The sequence below is a fragment of the Esox lucius genome, chromosome 5, assembly GCF_011004845.1.
Source record: "Esox lucius isolate fEsoLuc1 chromosome 5, fEsoLuc1.pri, whole genome shotgun sequence".
Taxonomy (NCBI): Eukaryota; Metazoa; Chordata; class Actinopteri; order Esociformes; family Esocidae; genus Esox; species Esox lucius.
The window spans coordinates 18,094,744-18,118,670 of NC_047573.1; the positions used below are offsets into that span (position 1 = coordinate 18,094,744).

The 23,927-nt window shown below is 40.8% G+C and overlaps 1 protein-coding gene across 1 annotated transcript in view; it reads right to left on the minus strand.

Annotated features, from left to right (window-relative positions):
• The window catches only part of fam20cb (FAM20C golgi associated secretory pathway kinase b), a 54,168-nt gene that overhangs the window by 10,447 nt on the left and 19,794 nt on the right, over nucleotides 1-23,927 (minus strand). The window lies entirely within an intron of this gene.

Below are 23,927 nucleotides of genomic sequence, written 5' to 3' on the forward strand. Positions count from 1 at the left end.
GAGACTGGAGAAACTCAAGGTTAAAGAATCCACTACTGTAGCTGTCTACTGTACCTATTTCTGGAGTTCTGTGATCCTCCCCAAAAATGCTTCCTTCACACACTCTGACTGAAAGGTCTGACTGTGTATAAAAGCAGCTTTTTAAGACCCCTCTCACAGAGCCAAACAGACAGGAGGTTAGAGGACATTGAGGCACAAGGGAGTCAATAGGTGAAGAAATACTGACACACCCTTTAGAATGTCAACGAGCTGCCATTAAATTGATGGCTCAGACATGACAGAAAGTTTGCATGTTGATGAGTAAAACAGCTCCACAAAGACATGGCGAAACATACATACATGTACTTTGGCTATGTTTATAATGGCAGCCCAATTGGGAAAATTTCTTTACACCGATTGGTGGTTCCTTTCACCAATCACATCAGATCTTTTAACATATTTTTCTTCCCCTAGAGCTGATCTTATTGGACAATAGACCGCGGCCTCAGTGTAATCAGGGTATTTTGTTGAACAATGAAAGAAATGCAGCTGACATGGGACTTTTCCATCAGTGGAAATGAAATGAGGCCTGATGCTCCCTCAAATGTTTACAACAAGCTCTAGAAGACAACGGGACAATACAAAAATAAATGAGTTTCAGGAGATAGGGGTTCTACAACCTCCTCTACATCCACATCTACTCTGCAAGCCTTATCTCATCAGCTGAAGAGAGGTAGTGAGCAGAGGAGAGAAGAAGAGAACAGAACCGAGGAGAGGATGGAAACAGATTCTTATCTTGGCAAGGCAATGGACTCCACTCTCTTCCTCTTTCCCTCCCTCTCCCATTATTTTTCCCTCTAGCACTTTTTCCATTCTTTTGATTCTCCCCTTCTTCATCACACTACCTACCCCCTCCCGCCCGCCCTCTCTTGCTTCCTGCATCACAGACTTGATACTTTTAATTGCAGTTTAAAAACTCAGATAAAATCTCACAACAAAAGCAACCTGAAAACCCACCCCATCTTAAGCCCCTAACCCATCACATCTAAACTCTGTTCTTTTGTGTCAGATGTCCTTAATTTCAATGGAGACCGCCCACAGCAGAGTGGAATTACAACGCCCCCTATAGGCTGATAATTCTGGTAGAAAAACAACACTGCATATGTTGACATATTGGCCCACCAACTGAACAGGAAGTTGCCAACCGCAGAACAATCTAAAAAACGTTATACTTGGTGATAGCTTTACAGGATAGAGACGTGTAAACAACCACCCAATCCTTTAGTACTATTTTTACAGCAATGTTAGATAATGTGCCTTTTAAGCCAATTATATTACATGACTGTTGTCTCAAGATGTTTTATTGGGCTGATAAAGATGTTATTTTTATAATATTCATTGCGTGGAGGTTGATAGCTTTATTGTTGCAGGCTCGGCTGACTTACTAGACAATTACAGAAACAAGTTGTCAAAAAAAAAAGAAAACACTTTGCTGTTATCACTTGAAATAATATGTATCTTGTCGTTATTGAAAATGTCATATTCTGCAATCTTCCAAAATAAAGGTGATTTCTGAAAAGAGAAAGACTTTCCTCCATATGTTTTAGACAGGACGTGTTTGCCTGGAAAGGACGTTCAGCATAATGAAATATATTGTGATATGTACGGCGCATGAGACTGTGTTCATGGAGACAGCATAATCCTTTTATGTTATCCATTCATTTGTCTATTTACCAAAAACATCTGATCTTCCCGAACTGATTTGTTTGAGTGAAAGAATGATAATTTTTAGGCCTGTTTAGATGCAGTCTTTCATTGTGGAACAGTGATGCAGCTGACATGGAACTATTCCATCAGTGGATATGAAATGAGGTCTGATTCTCCCTCAAATGTTTAGACAACGGCACAAAACAAAAAAAAGTTGTTTCAGGCAATAGGGGTTCTACAACCTCCTCTACATCCACATCTACTCTGCAAGCCTTATCTCATCAGCTGAAGAGAGGTAGTGAGCAGAGGAGAGAAGAAGAGAACAGAACCGAGGAGAGGATGGAAACAGATTCTTATCTTGGCAAGGCAATGGACTCCACTCTCTTCCTCTTTCCCTCCCCATCACCCTCACTCTCTCATTCCTTTCCCTCAAGCCGTTCTTCCTGTCTTTTTATTCTCCCTTTCTTCCTCTAACACTCACTCCCCCTCTTCTCTCCCTCCCTCTGTCTTTCTCCCTCCCCCCCCCCTCTCTCTCTCTCTCTCTCTCTGCAGTTCTCAGCTGTGTGCGATTGTTGCTCCACAGCTGTGAGCCTGACATGCTCCGATCATTAAATAACTCACCAGGATCCCTGGAACAATCTACAACACATTCCTAACTCTCCACTAACATTTCCTTTCCTGTCTTTTCTTACTGAAATGCCCCCCTCCCCCCACTATTCCTCTCTCTCTCGTTCTGTTTATCCTCCAAGGCCAGGCAGACAACACATTCTATCTTCTTCTAAGATGACTCTCTACAGGAACAGCTAATTGAAACAGACTGTTTTTGCCTGATGAGAAAATCAACAGTGGAAAAGCTACTGTGTTTAGGACTACGTGTGGTGTTTGGTAGGGAAATGGCCAGGTCTATTATATTTACGACATTGCAGATGACCCAACACTTAGGAATCTCAAGAATTAGTAACAACAAAGTGATTATTGTAAGTTAGTCTACTAGCACACTAGGCCTAGTAGCACTTAACGACTGTTGTTCAGGCAAATATTCAGACTTATGAATCAAGGTCACTCAGCCTCCTGGGAATCCAATCATACCTCACACATTCATAACACATTCCTTTCCTTGTGAGAGTAGACAAAACAAAACCTTAGATTCAATTTCTGTAGAATGGAATACACAACACATTTTCACTGTGTCAACCTATGGCCTATGGCCATACAAAATCCAATTGGAACTTACAGCCTATGGCGTTATAGGAACCTACAGTCAATAATAAAAAAAATAAACTAGTTACAATGACTATGTAAGAACCTACGGCCTATGACTATTTAAGAACCTATGTCCTATGACTATTTACAATCATGTGGCCTGTAACTATTTAGGAATGTACAACCTACGACTATTTAAGAAACCTACAACCTAAGACTATTTATAAGCTAGCGGACTATGACTATTTAAGAAACTCTGACCTATGACTATTTATGACCCTAGGGTCTGTGACGATTTAAGAACCTATGACTATTTAAGAACTTGGGGCATATGACAATTGAAGAACCTACGGCTTATGACTATTAATGAGCTTGCGGCCTATGACATTTTAAGAAATTCTGGCCTATGACTATTTAATAACCTAAAGCCTATGACTATTTAAGAGCCTCTGGCCTATGACTATATAAGAACCTACGGCCTATGAGTATCTTGGGAACTTATGGCCTATGAATATTTTAGAACCTACGGCCTATGAGTATTTAAGAACTTGTGGCCAATGACTATTTAAGAACCTATGACTATTTAAGAATCTGCCGCCTATGACTATTTAAGAACCTATGACTATTTAAGAATCTGCCGCACATGACTATTTAAGAACCTGCTGCCTATGACTATATAAAAACCTGTCTGTCAGCATCCCTGATGTGTGTGTGTTGTGTGTGTGCGTGTGGACATTCAACCTTGTAGGTTTAGAGTTAAGGTTATGGAGTTTTCCACTGAGCTTGTTTTTGTTTGTGCATGCATGGTGTGAGTTCCAATCCTTTTTCAAAAAGATGCGTGTGTGTGTATTTGTACCCGCTCCACAATATCGGACTCCACCCTAGCACATGCATGAACAGATCCACATACTGTATGTTAACTGTGTAAACCCTTTATTGTCTACTCCAGGGCGAGAGATTATCCGGCGTTGACACGCATTTGTCAATGTGTGGCTCGCCCCAAGGCAGGAAGCCTGCTTAATTACTATGATACACATCTAATTCAAATGCCAATAAAGCTATCTGTCTGGAGCATTCTATTACACACCGGCCAGGAAAGAGAGAGATAGAGAGACAGAGATGGAAATAGAAGAGAGAGAGGAGCCAAGAACGGAAGGAGGACAAAGAGGGAAAGAGAAAGGAGACAGAATGAGAGATATAGGAGAGAGGGAAGCTAAAAACCTGTGAATTATATCAGGGGAGGAGAGTATTGTCAAGGCCTCTTGACAGCCTTCTGCTGGTTCTACAGTCTTTACATAAAATATATCACAAGTTGAACACTGTCGCAAATGTTTCCATGGTCATCAATATTATACAGATGCGAGAGCCATATTGATGGTCAAATGCAGAATAGGGGCTTGATAATGACTGTTTTGTATGACTGACACTTATAGGGACCAGGTAATATACTGTATTGCTAAGGTAAGCAAATATTTAGTTGAACATTACTCTGTCATAATCACCATGTTTTCATTACATACACATGTGAATAACTGGCTAACTAACATAGGCACACATGTCTGAATGATTAACACACTACTTAAAGGAATAACCAGCTAACACAGACTGCAGCTAACATATGTCTCCAGCTAACATACAGCTAACATACAGCTAACATACGTCTCACTGCAACCACATGAATGTGAGAGTGGAAGTGTTCAGTGGGAAAACCCCTAGACATTACTGTGCCGGGTTATACCTGACCTCTTACTGTATCACAGCTTTAAAGAACAGGCAGAGCTGCAGGGAAGTCCATGTGTCATAATGGCAGCAATATGTCCAGTAGGCTTCAGTAAGGCACACATGGTGCAAATACTGTATGTTGTGTACAGGACATCCAGACTAAAAGGACAAGGACGTGGCTCAGTCCTTCAGGGTGCGTCTAAAGGCTGACTGCACGACCTGTCACCTATCATCTGTCAAAAACACACAGGACGAGGAGCTGGCTAGCTAAACGGAACACCCTGTTTCAGACACATTGTTAAGGTAACTGTCACAATGTAGTTGACCTTTACAAGGACCAGGCAAAGACAAAAAGATCATGAACGTCAAAGATCCACCCCAACATTCTACACAATGTACGGCCTTCTTTTCTGCACAGTCGTTTCAGGCACACACCAAAATCTGACTGACACATAATCTACAATTTAAACATCTCTCCTAACTTCCTCTGCGTACAAGGACACTGCTATTTTCTGATTACTTTTGTCCTATTCTTGTTGAATCGTTTTTTCTTGTTTACTGTTGTTGTTGTTTTTTTCCTCTTACTTTGGCCATGTAAACACATGTATCCCCCTGCCAATAAAGCACCTCTGAATGGAACTGAGGAGAACATGAGGGGGAGGCTGTGGCCTTGAGAGCGAGGCTGTCTGCCATGTCTTGTTTATGTTAGGGAGAGGGAATGTGTGGACAGATACTCAGCCAGGCAGTAAAAATTCCACAGAGAGACTCTTTTAGCAAACAGACACACACACCAATGGGCTTTTTTTTTTTAACAACACCAGTGCAGTGTTCCAGGTGACCGTGCGCATGAGTGCGCGCGTGTGTGTATGTGCGTGCAAATGAGACAGTTCTGTATCTCTAAAAGCAGCGAAGACCGTTCGGCGCAATCTCGCTCCACCGATTCCTCAGATCCCACAGCTTAAAGGGACGGTGGTTAAAGGCTATCTCTGGCTGAAAGGAAGATGCAGCGGGTGGAGAGACTGTCTGTTGCCGCGGAGGGCGTGAAGAGGGAGAGAAGCTCAAAGGGACAGAGAGATTTGCAGGGGCTGTGCAGACAGCTGTTTCCTCAAGGCCTAGCGCTGGGTCACAGAGACTGGGGAGGACGGGCATCCCGCGCTGCAGGACTGCGTCACCTTTTGACCTTCACTTTCGAATCACTACAGGCAGTATTACTGTGTGGGGGAAAAGAACGTTTCGATGCTAATAACTACTGGTATGGGGGCGTTTGCAAATTCTCAGATCTTGCTTTGGGGGTAATAAATGGAAATATGCCTCCCTTAGAATTAAACCCCCCAAAACTCCTTAGAATAAACATTCAGTCAGTTAAATTGCAGCCACTTCAAAAGGCCTGCTTTTAAGCAATAAATAGAGCTTTATTATGTAAATCACTGTTTGAAACACAGCCATTAGATGGGGTTAGTGTTTGTGGCAAGACACCATGAAATGTGTTTTACTCTGTAAGGCAGAAGAACTCAGAGCTATGTGTCAATGTTATTGTGTTGTGAGGCTTTCAAGATGACAGCAAAGGGACTGACAGATTCTGAACCTGCATCAAAATGCAGGCAGAGATCTGTAATCCTACACACGCATACACACACAGACACACACAGACACACACACATTAGATGAAGTGACAGACACACCCTGATATGGTTCAGTACAACAATCAGGAGGTCTGCCTGGTTCCTCTGCCAAGCCCTGTGGTAATGACACTTGTAAATACCAAGGCAGGCAGCTACATCAACAGGCAATAAAGACAGATCCATCATCTATACATAATCTGAGACAGATTTAATGCGCGCCAGCACCAACGCTGACAGCCTTCCTCCATCTCCATCTCCATCATATGCCTCGCAAAAAAAGAAATCCCAGCCAGGGACTACAGGGAACTGAAATAACATGTCATCTCTCCCCCTGAAGAGAAAACTGTAGATACACGGAGATACCCTAGAATCAGACACTGGAATCACCTACAACTCTTCTCTGTTAGAGACAGAACTAGAATCAGGCACTACAATACATCTAGAATACATTACAACTCCTCTCTCCTCAGAGACAGAACTAGAATCAGACACTAGAATACATATAGAATACATTACAACTCATGACTCCTCAGAGACAGAACTAGAATCAGACACTAGAATACATATAGAATACATTACAACTCATGACTCCTCAGAGACAGAACTAGAATCAGACACTAGAATACATATAGAATACATTACAACTCATCACTCTTAAAAACAGAATTAGAATCAGTGACAACGAATACACCTCCTCTATTTTATAGAGACAGAACTAGAATCAGACACTAGAATCCACTACATTGCCTCTCTCCACAAAAAAAGAAAGAGCTCAGGCATATTACTGCATATTCAAATAGTCCCCTATGTACATTATAAACCTCAAAATCAGCAAACAGTCTAACAGAAAAAACAACACTCTTCATAAAGTCTTATTGGAGCCTAGACATCTTCTCAGAAATGCAGAAATAATTTCTCTCATTCCATTTCCAGCGCATCATCATCATCATCATCAAAGCCAGCAGGAAATTATTAAGGGTTTCAATTTAATTAAAATGTCTTTGATTAAAAACTGGGCTTGAGAACACAATTAAGTATTTCAAACAGGCTAATATCATCCAACCATTTGACACAAACAGGCAGAATGTGGAGTGTGTCTGAGCCCAGAGATGAGTGGGGCTGCTGAAGAGAGATGGAGGGTTTAGTATGGCTCCAGCACTGACACCTAAAGCATACACCAATCAATATAAATGATTGAGATATCCACCAGGAAGTGTAGTGAATTTAACTCAATGTATAATGGATACATTCACGGTAACGTATCTACCGAAAGGGGTAAAACATAAATGCTTTCATTTCATAATTTCGATATGAAAGAATATCACTTGTTAACCCTATAATTTCTCTGGATAAAGTGTGGCCTAAACAGTTACGCTACAGTCTTTAATAAGAAAGGGAGAAGTACAAGTTTGGTTGGATTTCAATTTCATTTAATAATACGAGAACAATAATTTCCCTGTAGGGGTCCACAGCTAACCAATGACAGAGCATCCACCAAACGATGATTCACTAGCTTCAATAGGTTATTTAACCTCCCATGTCTTATACAAGCTGTCAAACAGAGGTTTGAATTGAATCTGCACCATAAGGAAAAACACACATAAGGGAATAATATCATGCCTGTATAATGAATCTTCATTTCCAATGAGGAGGATGACTATGTGCCTCAGCGTGGGCACGAGAAAAGACGGTCTCCTGTAGCAACATGCTGCATATGTCATAAAGGATAATCCATTATTATATTAAATTATATATTTGCATAACATTCATCCCATTTCATTCATTGAACCTTTGCCTTTTGCGCTTTTTAAATGTTTCTATATTTGTTTTAGGATTTCATTAGGGTACCCTTTCGCTACAGCCATAAGCAGCTGCTCTTCGCTCGGTCCACAAAAAACATATAGAATGAACATATTACATGTTGTTGCTTTGTCCAGAGTTGACCCCACTGGCCCTGCAGCTAAACACACCAATACAGTGTGTGCTCCACATATAGCCACACTCCACACAAAGGTGTATGTGTGTGTGTGTGTGGGGGGGGCTTATAATGAATACTGTAAATGTGTTCATCATACATTGAGTTAAACTCTCCCCAAATAAAAATGTGCAGATAAGTTGAATGGAACAGTCTCTGGTCTTTGTCTCATTAACTCATTTTGAAGATTAATTAATTAATTAAACTAAATCAGAAAAGCTAAAACATAGTAGCCTATATGCTTATCTAAATAATTTACTCTCAAGTCACTCAAAAGTCATTATTGCATAAAATGCCTAAATCAACCTTTTCTTAAAAAACTAAAGTATTCAGAACGTGGCTCTACTTTGACAAAAGGCTGGCGGAGTGATCCCTGTGTAACTACAGGCTATTATCTGTTCTTAATGGACACATACTCTGAGACCTGACCTTCTTTATTCGCTGCTTCTCTCTCTCTCTGTCTCTCTCTCTCTATCCTTTTCTTTTCTCTCACCCAAGTCCACTCTCTCTCAGTAGACAAGCCCTCTGGCAAATTGAGAGCTTTGAAGAATAGCGTTTTAGTTTTAGTGGTATACTGAGGCTATAGCTATACACTGGTTTAAACATATCTACCTTCTTCATAAATATCTGTTTCACTTTTGTCTGTGGACTACTTATGCACAAAAAAAGAAAATGTATGCATGTAGTGGGATGGACACGTTTAGTTCGGATAAATTAAGCCTGAGATTTAGAAGTATAAATGACAAAAATTAGAATATTTTCAAAACAAGGGTACATAACGATTTACACGTCCTAATGTGTAGTTCAATTATCTTCGACAACTGCGTGGTCAAATTATAACATGTAGTTCTTTGGATAAATGCTTTAGGTTCTTTGGATGAAAAGCTGCAGCCAATTTTTTAACAAGTTTGCACACTTATTGTTTCAAACCGTATGCATGGCAAAGAGGCACTTTGCAGTCAGATGTTCTGGCAGAGCGTAGATAATTACCACAACTTAAACCCACCGCCTACACAATCCAGAAGTTAAACCAATAAACCATTCCACTCTCCTCTCTTTCCCTTTACAGCAATTACTGTTAATTATGAGGTCTACAATCCCCCATCACTCTGAGCACGTAGCACACCTTCACTCAGTACCCCCTCCTGCTTTCCATTCCTCCCTTCTCCACCTCCTCTCTCTGTCTCCTCCTCTCTACCTGTTCTCCCCTGTGCCCCAGCAGGCTTCATCTGGCCCATCCCTAACAGCAGAGCATTCTGGGTATATGTTGTACCCAAAGGACACATTCAGTGTGGGCAGGATGCATTGACTTGTGTGCTGTGGTCTGAAACCATCTTACATTCTTCAACGGTCCTTATCTAAATTCAAAAGCAGATCTAATACATAATACGTTATATACCTCTCTAAATAATTTATCATCAGTTTGCTTAGTCCTCTGCTGCATAAAATGCCTCAATCACCCCATTCTATAAACTAAAGCATTCAGAACGTGGCTCTACTTTGACAAAAGGTTGGTGGAGTGATCTTTGTGTAACTACAGGCTATTATCTGTTCTTAATGGACACATACTCTGAGACCTGACCTGATCTTCTTTCTTCGCTGCCTCTCTCTCTTTCCCTGTCTTCTCTCTCACCCCAGTCCACTCTCTCTCAGAAGACAAGCCCTCTGGCAAATTGAGAGCTTTGAAGAACAACTTGCTAGTTTTACTGCTATACCAAGTGTTTCACAGAGACCATAGCTCTACACTGGTTTAAACGTATATCTACCTTTTAAATCGATTTCTGTTTCACTTCGTCTGTTGTCTGCTCAGGATCAGAATCGCCTATTCACTGAGTTAATTTACCTTTAGACTGAACTGTATTTGGTTTTCAAGGTGATACTATAGTGATAGACATGTACAGTGGATATAAAAAGTCTACACACCCTTGTTAGAATGCCAGGTCTTGTTATGTAAAAGAATGAGACAAAGATAAATCATGTCAGAACACATTCCACCATTAATGTGACCCATTACATGAACAATTCTATTGAAAAACAAACTGAAATCTTTGAGGGGGGAAAATGAAGAGTAAAAAACTCACAATATCCTGGTTGCATAAGTGTGCACACCCTTAAACTAATACTTTGTTGAAGAACCTTTTGATTTTATTACAGCACTCAGTCTTTTTGGGTAGGAGTCTATTAGCATGGCACATCTTGACCTGGCAATATTTGCCCACTCTTCTTTGCAAAAGCACTCCAAATCTGTCAGATTGCGAGGACATCTCCTGTGCACAGCCCTCTTCAGATCGCCCCACAGATGTTCAATTGGATTCAGGTCTGGGCTCTTGCTGGGCCATTCCAAAACGTTAATCTTCTTCTGATGAAGCCATGCTGTTGTGGATTTGGATGTGTGCTATGGGTCGTTGTCGTGCTGAAAGGTGAACTTCCTCTTCATCTTCAGCTTTCTAGCAGACGCCTGAAGGTTTTGTGCCAAAATTGCCTGGTATTTGGAATTGTTCATAATTCCCTCCAACCTGACTAAGGCCCCGTTTCCAGTTGAAGAAAAACATCCCCAAAGCACGATGCTGCCACCACCATGCTTCATTGTGGGTATGGTGTTCTTTGGGTGATGTGCAGTGTTGTTTTTGGGCCAAACATACCTTTTGGAATTATGGCCAAAAAGTTCAACCTGAGTTTCATCAGACCATAACACATTTTACCAGGTGCTTTTGGGGGACTTGACTTGGGGGAGTTTTTGCAAACTTCAGCCGGGCTTGGATGTTTTTCTTTGTAAGAAAACGCTTCCGTCATGCCACCCTACCCCATAGCCCATTCATATGAAGAATACGGGAGATTGTTGTCACATGTAGCACACAGTACTTGCCAGAAATTCCTGCAGTTCCTTTAATGTTACTGTAGGCCTCTTGAAATCCTCCCTGACCAGTTTTCTTCTCGTCTTTTCATCAATTTTGGAGGGACATCCAGTTCTTGGTAATGTCTCTGTTGTGCCATATTTTCTCCACTTGATGATGACTGTCTTCACTGTGTTCCATGGTATATCTAATGCTTTGGAAATTATTTTGACTGATATCTTTCAACAATGAGATCCCTCTGATGCTTTGGAAGCTCTCTGTGGACCATGGCTTTTGCTCTGAAATGCAACTAAGAAAATGTCAGGAAAATCCTACTAGAACAGCTGAACTTTATTTGTGATTAGAGTCACTTTAAATAATGGCAGGTGTGTAATGATTTCTATTTAACATGAGTTTGAATGTGATTGGTTAATTCTGAACACAGCCACATACCCAGTTATAAGAGGTTGTGCACACTGCAACCAGGTTATTGTAAGGTTTTTATATTTCATTTTTCCCCCTCAAAGATTTCAGTTTGTTTTTCAATTGAATTGTTCACATTATAGGTCACATTAAAAGTGGAAAAAGTTCTGACATGATTTATCTTTGTCTCATTCATCACAAAAGCCTGGCATTTTAACAGGGGTGTGTTGACTTTTTATATCCACTGTAGGTACAGAATACACAAAATGAACTTAAAAAGTTAACATAAATACATGTACAATACACTAATTGTTGAGCCTATCAGATTAATAGATAGGAGTGGTAAACGTATACTTCATACATTACTTTACACATATAGAGTATCATCTAGATTAAATATGCATCTATCTAGACATACTATAATATAGTGCAGCCATTTGATTAGTAGTTACAGAGGAATAAATACAAATGTCTATGTTTTGTCTAACTTCATACATTGCTTGAAGTAAATGTTGGACTGTCTCTTTGTGAATGCAACTATCTCACTAAGGGGTCAAGTTGGCACGAGTTCAGGTTTTAAAGTTGACCCTTTCCAACAAGCCAATGAGCTGTATTTGGAGATGTCAGAGAAGGTAAACTTGAAAAACTGCAACGTACAACGTACAATGTACCACAATGGATTTGGGTTCCCAAATGTTGTGTTCCCGCTGTGACAGAACATTCATTTTCTAGCTAAATAATATGCTTGCGCTAGTTCAACCCCGCTCCCCCTGAGTAAGAGGGTCGTGTGAATATAGAGACAGTCCGACAATTACATCATTTATGAACCTTGCCCAGTGGTAGATACTCGCCCGGTATTCCCCTTTAACAGTCTAGATGTGTCTTGATGTGGCTAGCCTAGGTCATTAGTCTCTGTGGGGCAGATGGGTGATTACTGAGGGCCACAGCACAGGGAAAGAAACTGTTCAGGAGGAGGGATGGTTCGGTCATGATTGACTTGGACTCCCCGCTTGCCTTCTGCCGGCCAGAGGAGAGGTTTTGGAACAGTGGGTGACCGGGGTGGGAAAGGTCAGCGCTGATGCAACTCGTAGCATGAGGAGTATAATACGCGTGTCTATGCACTCAGGACTGTATAGACGCAGCATTGCCATTTGACTCATTTTTCACCACAGGCAAATTATCCTGCAGTGACAGGGGATCTGAAGTGTGTGGATTATAATCATTGCATTTCTTTACCGGCTGATACTTGTGTGTGGATTATAATCATTGCATTTCTTTACCGGCTGATACTTGTGTGTGGATTATAATCATTGCATTTCTTTACCGGCTGATACTTGTGTGTGGATTATAATCATTGCATTTCTTTACCGGCTGATACTTGTGTGAGGATTATAATCATTGCATTTCTTTACCGGCTGATACTTGTGCATGGATTATAATCATTGCATTTCTTTACCGGCTGATACTTGTTCATTTAGGATAAATCAAGTCTGAGATTTCAAAGTAGAAATGACAAACTTTGGAAGCCTTTTTTAAACCTTGAGTAAATGACAATGTCCCACTGTGTAATGTAATGATCTGCAGGAATGTTATTAAGATCAAATGTTGGATTGGACAAAAGCTTCAGACATTTTTAACAAGTATGCACACTTATTGTTTCAAACCGTGTGCATGGCAAAGGAAAGAGGCACTTTGGAGTCAGATGTTCTGGCAGAGCGTAGATAATTACCACAACTTAAACCCACCGCCTACACAATCCAGAAGTTAAACCAATAAACCATTTCACTCTCCTCTGTTTCCCTTTACAGCAATTACTGTTAATTATGAGGTCTACAATCCTCCATCATCACTCTGAGCACGTAGCACACCTTCACTCAGTACCCCCTCCTGGTTTCCATTCCTCCCTTCTCCTCCCCTCTCTCTGTCTCCCCCTCTCCACTTGTTCTCCCGTGTGCCCCAGCAGGCTTCATCTGGCCCAGCCTTAACAACACAGGAGCATTCTGGGTACACCGTACTGTAGGAAGACACCCGGGGTGGGAAGGATGAAATGACTCGTGTGCATTTTAATTCATTATTCATGTTCCCCCCCAAGTCTCTGCATCCGGGGCAAAACTGATTGGATGGCATTACCTTCTAAGGCACCAGCTACCAGAAAGGAAGGAATGCCTGGTAATATGGGCTATTGCAATGCACTCTTCTCCAGCTGTTCAAACTCCACTACTAAAATGCCTACAACTTGAACAGAACGTTGCAGATCATATTTTAAATAACTCTTAAAGGCACCAGCACATAACTTCAGTTTAAAGTGCAACACACTGGCGGACAGATTTAAAATATTATGCTATAAAAATAAATTTTGGGGGAATACTCATTTGAACAATCAGCCCTAAAAGGTTCGTTAAAGGTTATTTTAGGAGAACCATTAAAAAGGGGTTCACGGTTTCAATTGGATGAACCCCATAAAAGGGTGTTCAGGACTATTTTCTGTTTAGTAGTTTTACCTTTCGAGGAGCTGAACGGTCCTGCTATGCTTCCTGACAGACAAGTCTGTTCCACACAATCCATTGAGGGCGTCTGTCTGTTCAAGTATGGAACAGCTTGCCTTGTTCTGTCAGGCAGGATCAGAAGACACCCCTTTATACCTGGCCAGTCATAAGGGACTGTTCCAGATATCCCGTGTTTATATCCTCCCCTTTTATTCATCGTTTTAACAGTTTTAATGTAAAGCAGGTTCCTATTTTAAATGTAATCAAGTTTGATTTGATGTTCAGGAGGTGTTCCAGGAGTGTGTCTGAGATCCCTAGCGGGAAGGATTAGAGGCGGATGGAGAGAGAAGTGATCATTCTGACCCAAAAAGTGTTTGAAATCTGATCAAACATTAATAAGCTTCCATACATGTTAGTCGAAAATGTTTACAATCACAGCTTCAATATCTGCGACCCACGGACATGAGGACAGGTCAACCAGCGGAGCAGAAACAGCATTCTGAACCTAATCCATGTTCATGGCTTTATTTATTTTCCCTTGTCATTCTCACTATTTGGAATGTTTTGTTACACCGTAGAAAGACCATAAAACAACATTCAAAACGCCTTTATCCTTAAACTTGTGTGTTTCCACTGTTGTTATTTATTATAGGTTTCTTTATTTCTACTCGCGCAAATATTTCCCATGCCAATACAGCCCTTTAAATTGAAATTGAGTTGAAACAGGGAGAAAGAGTGGGAGAGAAAAGGGTGTGGACGAAGAGGTTGAGAAAAGGGAGAGAATGATAGAGAAAGAGAGGGAAAGGAAAGGGAGGGAGAGAGAGAAAGAAGCAGGGAGAGATTAAAGGGCGTAGAAAAAGAGGGAAAGAAAAGATAGTGGAAATGACGTGTTGTTTCAGATGGGCCACATAACAGAGATGTATTCTTCATTTCTCTCAACATGCCTCCCGGACAATAATATTTTAATGATACTGGGGAATGGATGGTCTTCCTGCACCAGGCAAATATATGAACATCACTAGTGACTGCATTCTCTTCTCTCACAACAGAGAAATCAACCAGGCTGTCTAACACACACACACACACATACTAACATAGCTACACACTTATGTTTAGCTACAACAACACTGTCTAAAACACACACCCTACAGCAATGGTATTACAATTTGGACAGCTACTGGTATCCCGTAGTAACGAACAATGATTTGCGCCCAGCTGATTAGAGGAGGACAATGAAAACTAGCAGTGGAAGATGGAAGGCGTTGTGGTCTAGATGAAAACTTGAATTTGAGAACAGTGATTCTCTACAATAGCCATAACATAAATGACAGGCTTCTTACTGTAAGAGGTCTGTTACATTGTTTCATGGAACAGATGAAAAAGCATTAGAACTATATGGCCTTGACATTTCTTCCCTTTTCAAGTGGTATGATTTATTTTTAACAATCAAAGGGGATGAGAGGTGTCTCTGGGATGTGTCTCAGAAATGTGTCTCTGGGATGTGTCTCAGAAATGTGTCTCTGGGATGTGTCTGTACGATGTGTCTCAGAAATGTGTCTCTGGGATGTGTCTCAGAAATGTGTCTCTGGGATGTGTCTGTACAATGTGTCTGTACGATGTGTCTCAGAGATGTGTCTGTATGATGTGTCTCAGAGATGTGTCTCAGGGATGTGTCTGTATGATGTGTCTCAGAGATATGTCTCTGGGATGTGTCTCAGAGATGTGTCTCAGAGAGGTGTCTCTGGGATGTGTCTCAGAGAGGTGTCTCTGGGATGTGTCTCAGAGATGTGACTCTGGGATGAGTCTTAGAGATGTGTCTCTGAGATGTGTCTTAGAGATGTGTCTCTGAGATGTGTCTTAGAGATGTGTCTCTGAGATGTGTCTCTGAGATGTGTCTCTGGGATGTGTCTCTGGGATGTGTCTCAGAGATGTAACTCTGGGATGTGTCTTAGAGATGTGTCTCTGAGATGTGTCTCTGAGATGTGTCTCTGGGGTGTGTCTCTGGGACAGCCAAGTTACACACATACAGGGTCTTTTTAACACCATCTAGAATGACTAACTGGAACCAATCTGTTCCATTCCTCTCAGCTGGTGTCAGATGGGTTTAGCTCTATCTGGAGAGCAAAGGAGAATCCCCTGAGAGAGGAGAGGAACAGATAGGCATGAGAGCTGGGCTGATGAGAGGTGCACATCTTTACAGTGAGATGATTCTCAGGGCCAGAGACAAGCTTGATTACTGGGATAACTTGGGATCTGCCAATAAAAGGAGTCTCATTTCTGCAATTTCTGTGGAGTCCTCAGTTATACTGCCCAGCCAGGTCTCAACACACACACACACACACACACACACTCAAACATACAGACACACACACACACACACACACACACACACTCACACACGCACTCACATATACAGACACACACACACTCACACAGACACATGCATACACACACACAAACACAGGCAACGCATAATCACTGGAGTACTCACACACACACACACACACACACACACACATGCACACACACAAAAAGATTTAGCAATTCCAGACAGGCGGTTAATGATGACACAGTCATAATGGCAGTCCATTCCTCCAGATTACAGAGTCTGCTTGGCCTGGGTTAATGGACACAGACACACTGTTTCATAGGCAAAATTAATCTTCCTTTGAGAGGCTATATACCAGTCACACAGACATAACACCCCACACACATACAAACAATGGAGCTCAGGGCATTTTTTTGGTATCAGAAATTGAGCTTGAACACACATTAAAGACACAATGCCTTTTATAAGAATAACAGGAATGTCAGACTCAGTTTTTAGCAAAGTGCAAAGCTCACTTAGTTGCTGAAAGCTAAACCACACTAAGGAGGGCAAAGCTAAAGCCTCATAAATACTTGATGTCCAAGCCCTTCAGTATTAAATGATTCTTGTCTTCTACTACACATACTTCACTTAAGAAAATTATATATTCTAACTGAATAGAATATAGTCATCGTTCTTTAATGCGATTCAAACCATTACAAAGCGATGACAAAAAAAGCTATCGAGACAGATTATTTTTAACAACATGTCCAACAACAATTTTGGAAAATATTGCAATATCTTCTATTTGCTAGGTTGTACCTGAAACAAAGCTCTGATATTTTCCTTCATATCTTGTTCTTCATCATCTCTAAATAAGGAGCCAATTTTGTTTTAGCACTTTTATTTCCATGACTGATCAAAGCTTGTTTTCTCATGGCTCAGGCTGTAGGCATATGGTGAGCAAATGGAACATCCAATTGCAATAAATTCCCTGTAGCAGAACCCCAAATTGTTAGAATCTGATCATTTGGTACTGGCATCTTTTCCAAATCAGATTCACTTTTAGTGACCATACTGTATCGTTAGAAACATGGGAATCCCTAGCGGTGTTGGGAAGCGCTCCATCTAACACTTGGATTTGACAGGAACTTGCCAAAAGATTTGAAAATGCTGATCGCTTTGATCACAGTACATGTGATTTGACAGACAGCGGAAAATGCTGTTGTTGAACACCAGCTCACACAGACTGTCCTGATGCCCCAGTTCCAGCTCACCAGTCAGATGGCGAGTGAACTCTCAGACAGACAAAGACAGCTCAGGAGAACCCATGTGACATCTGTAACACGTCAATGTCATTTGGATGGAAGACACAGGGAACAGGAAAGAGCTACAACTGGTGAAACAGTCTTCACATCTCATTTAGGATGAGCACAGTGACACGCACACACACACACACACACACACACACACACACACACACACACTCACACACTGAACTGATCTGCGTAACGGTTCGCTTTAATGAGTGTCTCCAAAGCTAGGCTCGTCCCTGGGGATACGGCCAGCCCAGGCTGTGCTGAGGATCTAGTCAGCTAAACACAACAGCTGACCTACTTTACACTACCGGACTAAAGATCATCATGCTCCAACCTACATAGTAGCACTGCATCAAAAGTTGCATTATTTCCTGCTAAGAGCTGTACTGAAAGAGTAGTGACCTTGTTTCGTTATTTAAACATTGTTATAGTTAAAGAAATCCCGATAACCACCGCGGCTCCTGGCCTGTTTACAGTTTTTCCTGATTGGTTACAAGCTCTGAACAATACAGAAGTTACAGTAACAAAACTCATCACACAGTCAGCAAAACGGAAGTATATGTGAACCAAACTGTGAGTAATTTCTCATTGCTTTCACGCAAAATGCATTCAGTGAACACATTCCCCAAAATCCATGAACTCTTTTCTCATTCAAACTCAACCATCTACAAAACAATATATTCACAGCACATGTTTTCTCAAATGCTTACACACTGCTCTCAAAACGGTTAAAAACACATTCAAAACAGAATGATGGCAACTAGTGTGAATTTCTGCAGTAACCAGATTGAAATATAAAGAAAATGTTTGATATTTGTTAGAAAATGTTAATTATGTTAGAATATTTTGTAAATCCCAAAACAGTTCATTGCAGTTTCAACTGAAAACCGACCCAAGTGCTATGCACTGTGCCCTTTGAGAGAAATGGCAAATGTGTGAAAGAACTCCGGTATCAATATATCCAGGTAAGATGTCTGTTCCATAACCAAACAGGGTATTTACACATAAACACATAATGTAAAGCACTGTAAAACTATGGATTTACTGTTTTGAGAGTAATGAAGATGGAAGCCAGTCAAACTATACATAAATTCATCTTTGTGGATGAAGCTGGATTCAACCTGGGAAAAACACAAAAGATGTATAAAAAATAAAGGATATTCCTTCAAATTGCTGCATTTGAGATATGCTTTAGTAAAGTCATTGAAGTGAGGTGTTTTTCTTATTCTATGATGAAATACTGATTTATGTGAAAAATAGTTTAAAAAACCTACAAGTAATGATCCCTGTTGTTAGTGTTTTTTAGATCAGTGTGTTATGAGTGACAGTGTGTGTTTCTGAGTGAGAATTGTTGCCAGTGTTTTGGTGGAACAAGCTTGTTTTGAGACAGCGTTTTGGTGGTTTTAGTGAGTTTTGGGGTGAGATTAACTGTTTTGCAACGATGCATGTTGGTAATACACACTGTGTGAAGAGTTTTGTTATTGTGGTTTCAGTATTGACCGATGATTGTAAGCAATCGAGAAAAACTGTAATAGCCTGGTTCATGGGGGGAATGCCAGACTGCAGAGAGCAGACGTCCCAGGTGATACTTCCTTAGTTACACGTGTGGAAGCTCTAAAAAGGCGGACTTGTTCTTGAGTTTCGCATGAACTGTACTTGGCTCCCAGCTAAGTGGCATGATGGAGCAGTGGGGGATTGTCATGGATTGTACCTGAACTGCAAGACACACACACACACACCTCTGTGCACTTCCACAGACTTTCACTCAGCCTCCTTTATCCTTGACATGTAATGTTACTGTTAGATGTTGTTTTAATGGACTGTAGGGATTTTCCAGCTGAAGCTCTTGTGTAACCCCATGCCGGACATCCCCAGCACTCAGCTAGCCACTCCCCGTGCAGAGTGACTAACACCAGGAGCAGCATAGCTCTAATAACAGAGAGACCTCTTTCTGATCCTATAGGGGCCCTCAGGAAAAAGGAGGTGAAAGGAGGCATAAAAAGGAGATCACATATCTCCTTTCTGTAGCTGATTCAAGCCAATGCTTAGCCAGATGCTGGTAGTTATTTATTTCCTTCAGAAGTCAACTCCTACTGCAATGTCTCAGTGAGACGAGGAGAGTTGGAGAGACAGTGAGACGAGTAGAGTTGGAGAGACCGTGAGACAAAGACAGTTGGAAAGACAGTGAGATGAAGAGAGTTGGAGAGACAGTGAGACGAGGAGAGCTGGAGAGACAGTGAAACGAGGAGAGCTGGAGAGACAGACAGGTTGTGTGTGACTGTGTGATTGTTTGAGTGCGTTTTTGAATGCAGATGATTGCAGAGTGTGTTGGGCGGCTGTGGTCGATCCACTGATTGCGACTCAGCCATTCCTCTTGTTGTCTTTCATGTAGCTTAGCTGCATTACTGGCATGAGAGGAATCAAAGCAGACGTATTAATGCCAGTCCATTTCCACTCGCCCTTGATGTTAGTCCAAAGCAGTGATTAGTCATGCACACTAAGTCGGGAAACATCTGAAACATCCCTGTCTACTATCTTTCTCCTATATGCACAGTGATCCCGTATAAAGAGACAAATCGATTAACAAAAACATTGCTACTTCACTTAATATGTTCAAATGAGTTTGGTTTTGGCTAGCATCTAGCTAGGCCAGGATTAAGACCGACAGACACCTGAAAATATGACAAGACAATGGCTTTTGTGGAGTGAAATAAGATTGTATTCAATGCAACCAATAACTCACACTTCATCTTATAACTGTTTTATGATCCATTAAACTCCATTAAAGTGTCCCATTTATAACTGGATCCAACAACATCACTAGCTGCCAATCACAAAGCTCATCCCTTAATACAGAGTTTGAATCGGGCCGTTTAAGTGATGTCATGTTCAAGGTTTATGTTTTTGGCAGGGGACTATTTCATTTGTAATGTCATAACTAGGTAATGTGTAAACAATCCTGTTAAAATAGTTGTAAACCAACCCAACTGTAACACACTGCATGGAAACAGAGAGGCTAGTATTCTCAGAAGTGAAAGCATGGCCACATCCTTGTTGCGGAAATGGCCCCCTATTTAGTATAGTACACTTCTTTTGACTGATAATAGGGTACACATCATAATAGTGAAAAGCAGTCCACTACAAAGGTAAAACAGTGAATAGTATGTAATTTTATACCCAGTCTGGGCATGTCCTCTAACTATAATTAGAGATGTTTCTCCAAATTCTTTCATGTCTGGGACAATGAAGCTAATCACACAGAAAGGAAGTCTGGATACTGGGAATGACAGGACCTGACTTGTAGGGGTTTTCCCAGGTACCTCGACATTCCTCACACCAGGTGACTCGGTTTCAGCGCTTTGCTATTTTCAAACTGTTGTTAGCATTAACTTATATGGAAGGGGAGGAAATATTTTAGCATGCATTTTGATGGCAGAAAAACAGCACACCCAGCTCTTATCAACACTACCTACATGCACATTGAACATGAGTAATACAATATTGATTCCATTAAATTTGATTGAAAACCAAGCATTGTCGCTCCTATCCTTATTGAAGCTGAATTTAGTCTAGCCCAATGCAGTCGCCAAACAGCCAAGCCTAAGAGGAAAGGGATTGGTTTGGGAGACTTTGGAGGCTTTGAAATAAGTAATGTTTTATTAATTTTAAGAGTAATTTGAGAGCAGTAAATGAGAGTAGAAATCCATTTTGAACCCAAACTATAATGTATAGATGATGTAAATCAGGTCCGTATAACATTACATCCATTATGAAACATAAGATGAGATGATGCTGTTAACTTTGGTATTTAGAAGTGATTTCCCTCTAACAATTACTTGTTTCCTATTCAAAATGATAAACAACAGTTGATCACAGGCTACTCATATTCTATATTGTAAAATCCTATTCCTATTAGAATAATTCACCATTCTAGAAATGCAATGCATTTTGCAATGAAAGATAGCAATGACTGCTGAGATGCCTGTTTAGAATAATTGAGTGGAAAAAGGACAGCTTTTTCTTTTCAACGTATCATTTTGTCAATGAATGCATCATCAACATTCCTCTTTTGAACATAAATGTGAAATTGTGGAAATTATGATTGCTGTCCATGGTACTGAATCCACTATGTGCTATTGATATGTGTCAGTTATTATAATTATTAGAAATGACTCACGTCATCATATCCCTATACTTACCATTTTAATGGCTAGGGTAGACTAATCTAAATATAACATTTGGTAAGCATGAAAATGACTCAGACATGTGAACAGAATATGAACAGAATATAAGATAACGTGAACGGAATATAAGATAATATAGTTTTTCTGTGATGAAGCAAATTACTTTTAGCAAAAAATGGGAAGCTTAAATGTTTGCTACAGTTAAGATAGATTATATATATATACATAAGCATTTAAGTGCAATGTATACATTTTAAATTACCTAAATTAGGACAGAAGTAGTCCAAGAAAAAGGCACTACAAAAAAAAAAGGTGCTGTAAGCTACACTGCACTAAGATTTGTCATAGAATTACATTTGTTAATACAAAGCTCCAAGTGAGAGAGAAATAGAGAGGGAGGGATCTGTCCGTGTGCTGTAGGCTGTAAGGGAGAAGAGCCAGAACCTTGTGGTGCAGTGAAACACTGTGCTGAGTACGGTAAATTGGTGGGTGGGGTATACTGTGGCTGTTGATAAGCAAAGAGAAGACAGAAATGCTCCTATAAATATAAGAGGGAAGCCCTGGGATAAGACCATGTGACCACACTGTACATGGCAGCAGTGAAGAGAACCCTGCAAACCAAAAGGGTTGGTAGACGTCCCTGGACGTACACAAAATGGTGCCATGGTGCCCTAGAGGTTTAGTCTAAAGTACACGTGCACTCGAGGGAGTATGAAACAATTTCCCCAAAACATCAAGCTTCTGTCCACAGGAATTGTATTCATGACCACAACCTTTTAAGAGAAGTACATGTTCAACGACCAACGTTTACATGCTTATTAGGAGCTTTGTTCAACGCCCTCTCTCCCTCAGTCAGAGCACGGACAGCTGTTTGTCTTCCCTGCCCTCACTGTTCCCCAGCACTGTCGCTATTTAAGTTCCTCCTTCCCAAGTGTACAGTATCTTGTCGGTCATTGTTAGGTGTTATTCCAATGTAACATTGTTGCTGTTTTCGTGTCTTAGTTTCACTTTTCTTAAATCTTCGTTATTTTATTAAAAGTCCTCCGTTCTCCTCGCGCCTGTGGCCTGCGTTCTCGATGCGACGCTACACTATGGCAGTCTGTTAAATTGGTTTTAGATTGATTTGTCGTGGTGAAGTAAACAAAACCCTCTGTGTGAGCCTCCAAGGTTTCTGAGTCTTGTCTATCAGGAAAGCGGTCATAAAATGGTGACGCTTAAATCATTCAAAAGTTACAGCATTACATAAATGAAAAAAAGCCAAAACCGCTCGCTTTATTAAAAACATATTTAATGTCTGCTAAAGGTTTCTAGCATATTTTCAGTGTACGTCGCGCCTGAGCCTATTATCAAATCATATAAATGTCCCGAGGAACTTCTAAAAAAGGTCATTGTGATGTCCTGGAAGTGGACAAGGAAATACACAAAGGTCCCCAGAGAATGTTTCCTGGGGACCATCATGAAACATACCATTGACGTTGCATGCACAACATTCGTCCAAAATATTTTCTAGGGGGTTTTTGCAGTGAACTGCGTGGTCAATACTCACTGATGCCTTGAGAGACATGAGTTATCAGGTGGATAGAGAAAGAGAGGGAGAGAGGGTGGAGAGGAATATGAGTGAGAGCATGTATACAGGGAAACAGAGAGCCAGACAAAAATGGGGAAAAAACTAGCGCAAACCCCACAGAGACTGCAATAAAGGACCCTACCAAACCACACAATAGTCTGCGTAGCTCCCTGCATTATGTAATATAAATCACAAGTAGAGCAAAACGGCGTCTTAAAGCTCTCTGGGTGACCTAACACCAACCAAAATAGGCAATAGACTTTTATTGTATTAGAAGACACACACCGATATAACAGCACCATAGAGGAGAAGTGCTGTGGTACATAAAGTACAAGTGAAAACTGATGTTGTTAAACATTTACAGGCATCGCCTGAGAAGCTTTATTGGGGGAAAAACAAGTTTGTCAGAGAAGAAAAAATAGGTCATAAATGACTTTCTTGACATTGGCAGTGTATTAACAACTGTTCACATTTTCCAACAATGTGGATAAACGGCTTTTGTAAGAGTCACTGGTGCAAAAGACAAAGGGAGAAGGAGGGAAAAACGAGATGTTTTTTTGTTGTTGTATTGGATCAGTCAGGTTGGTGAAGAGAAACA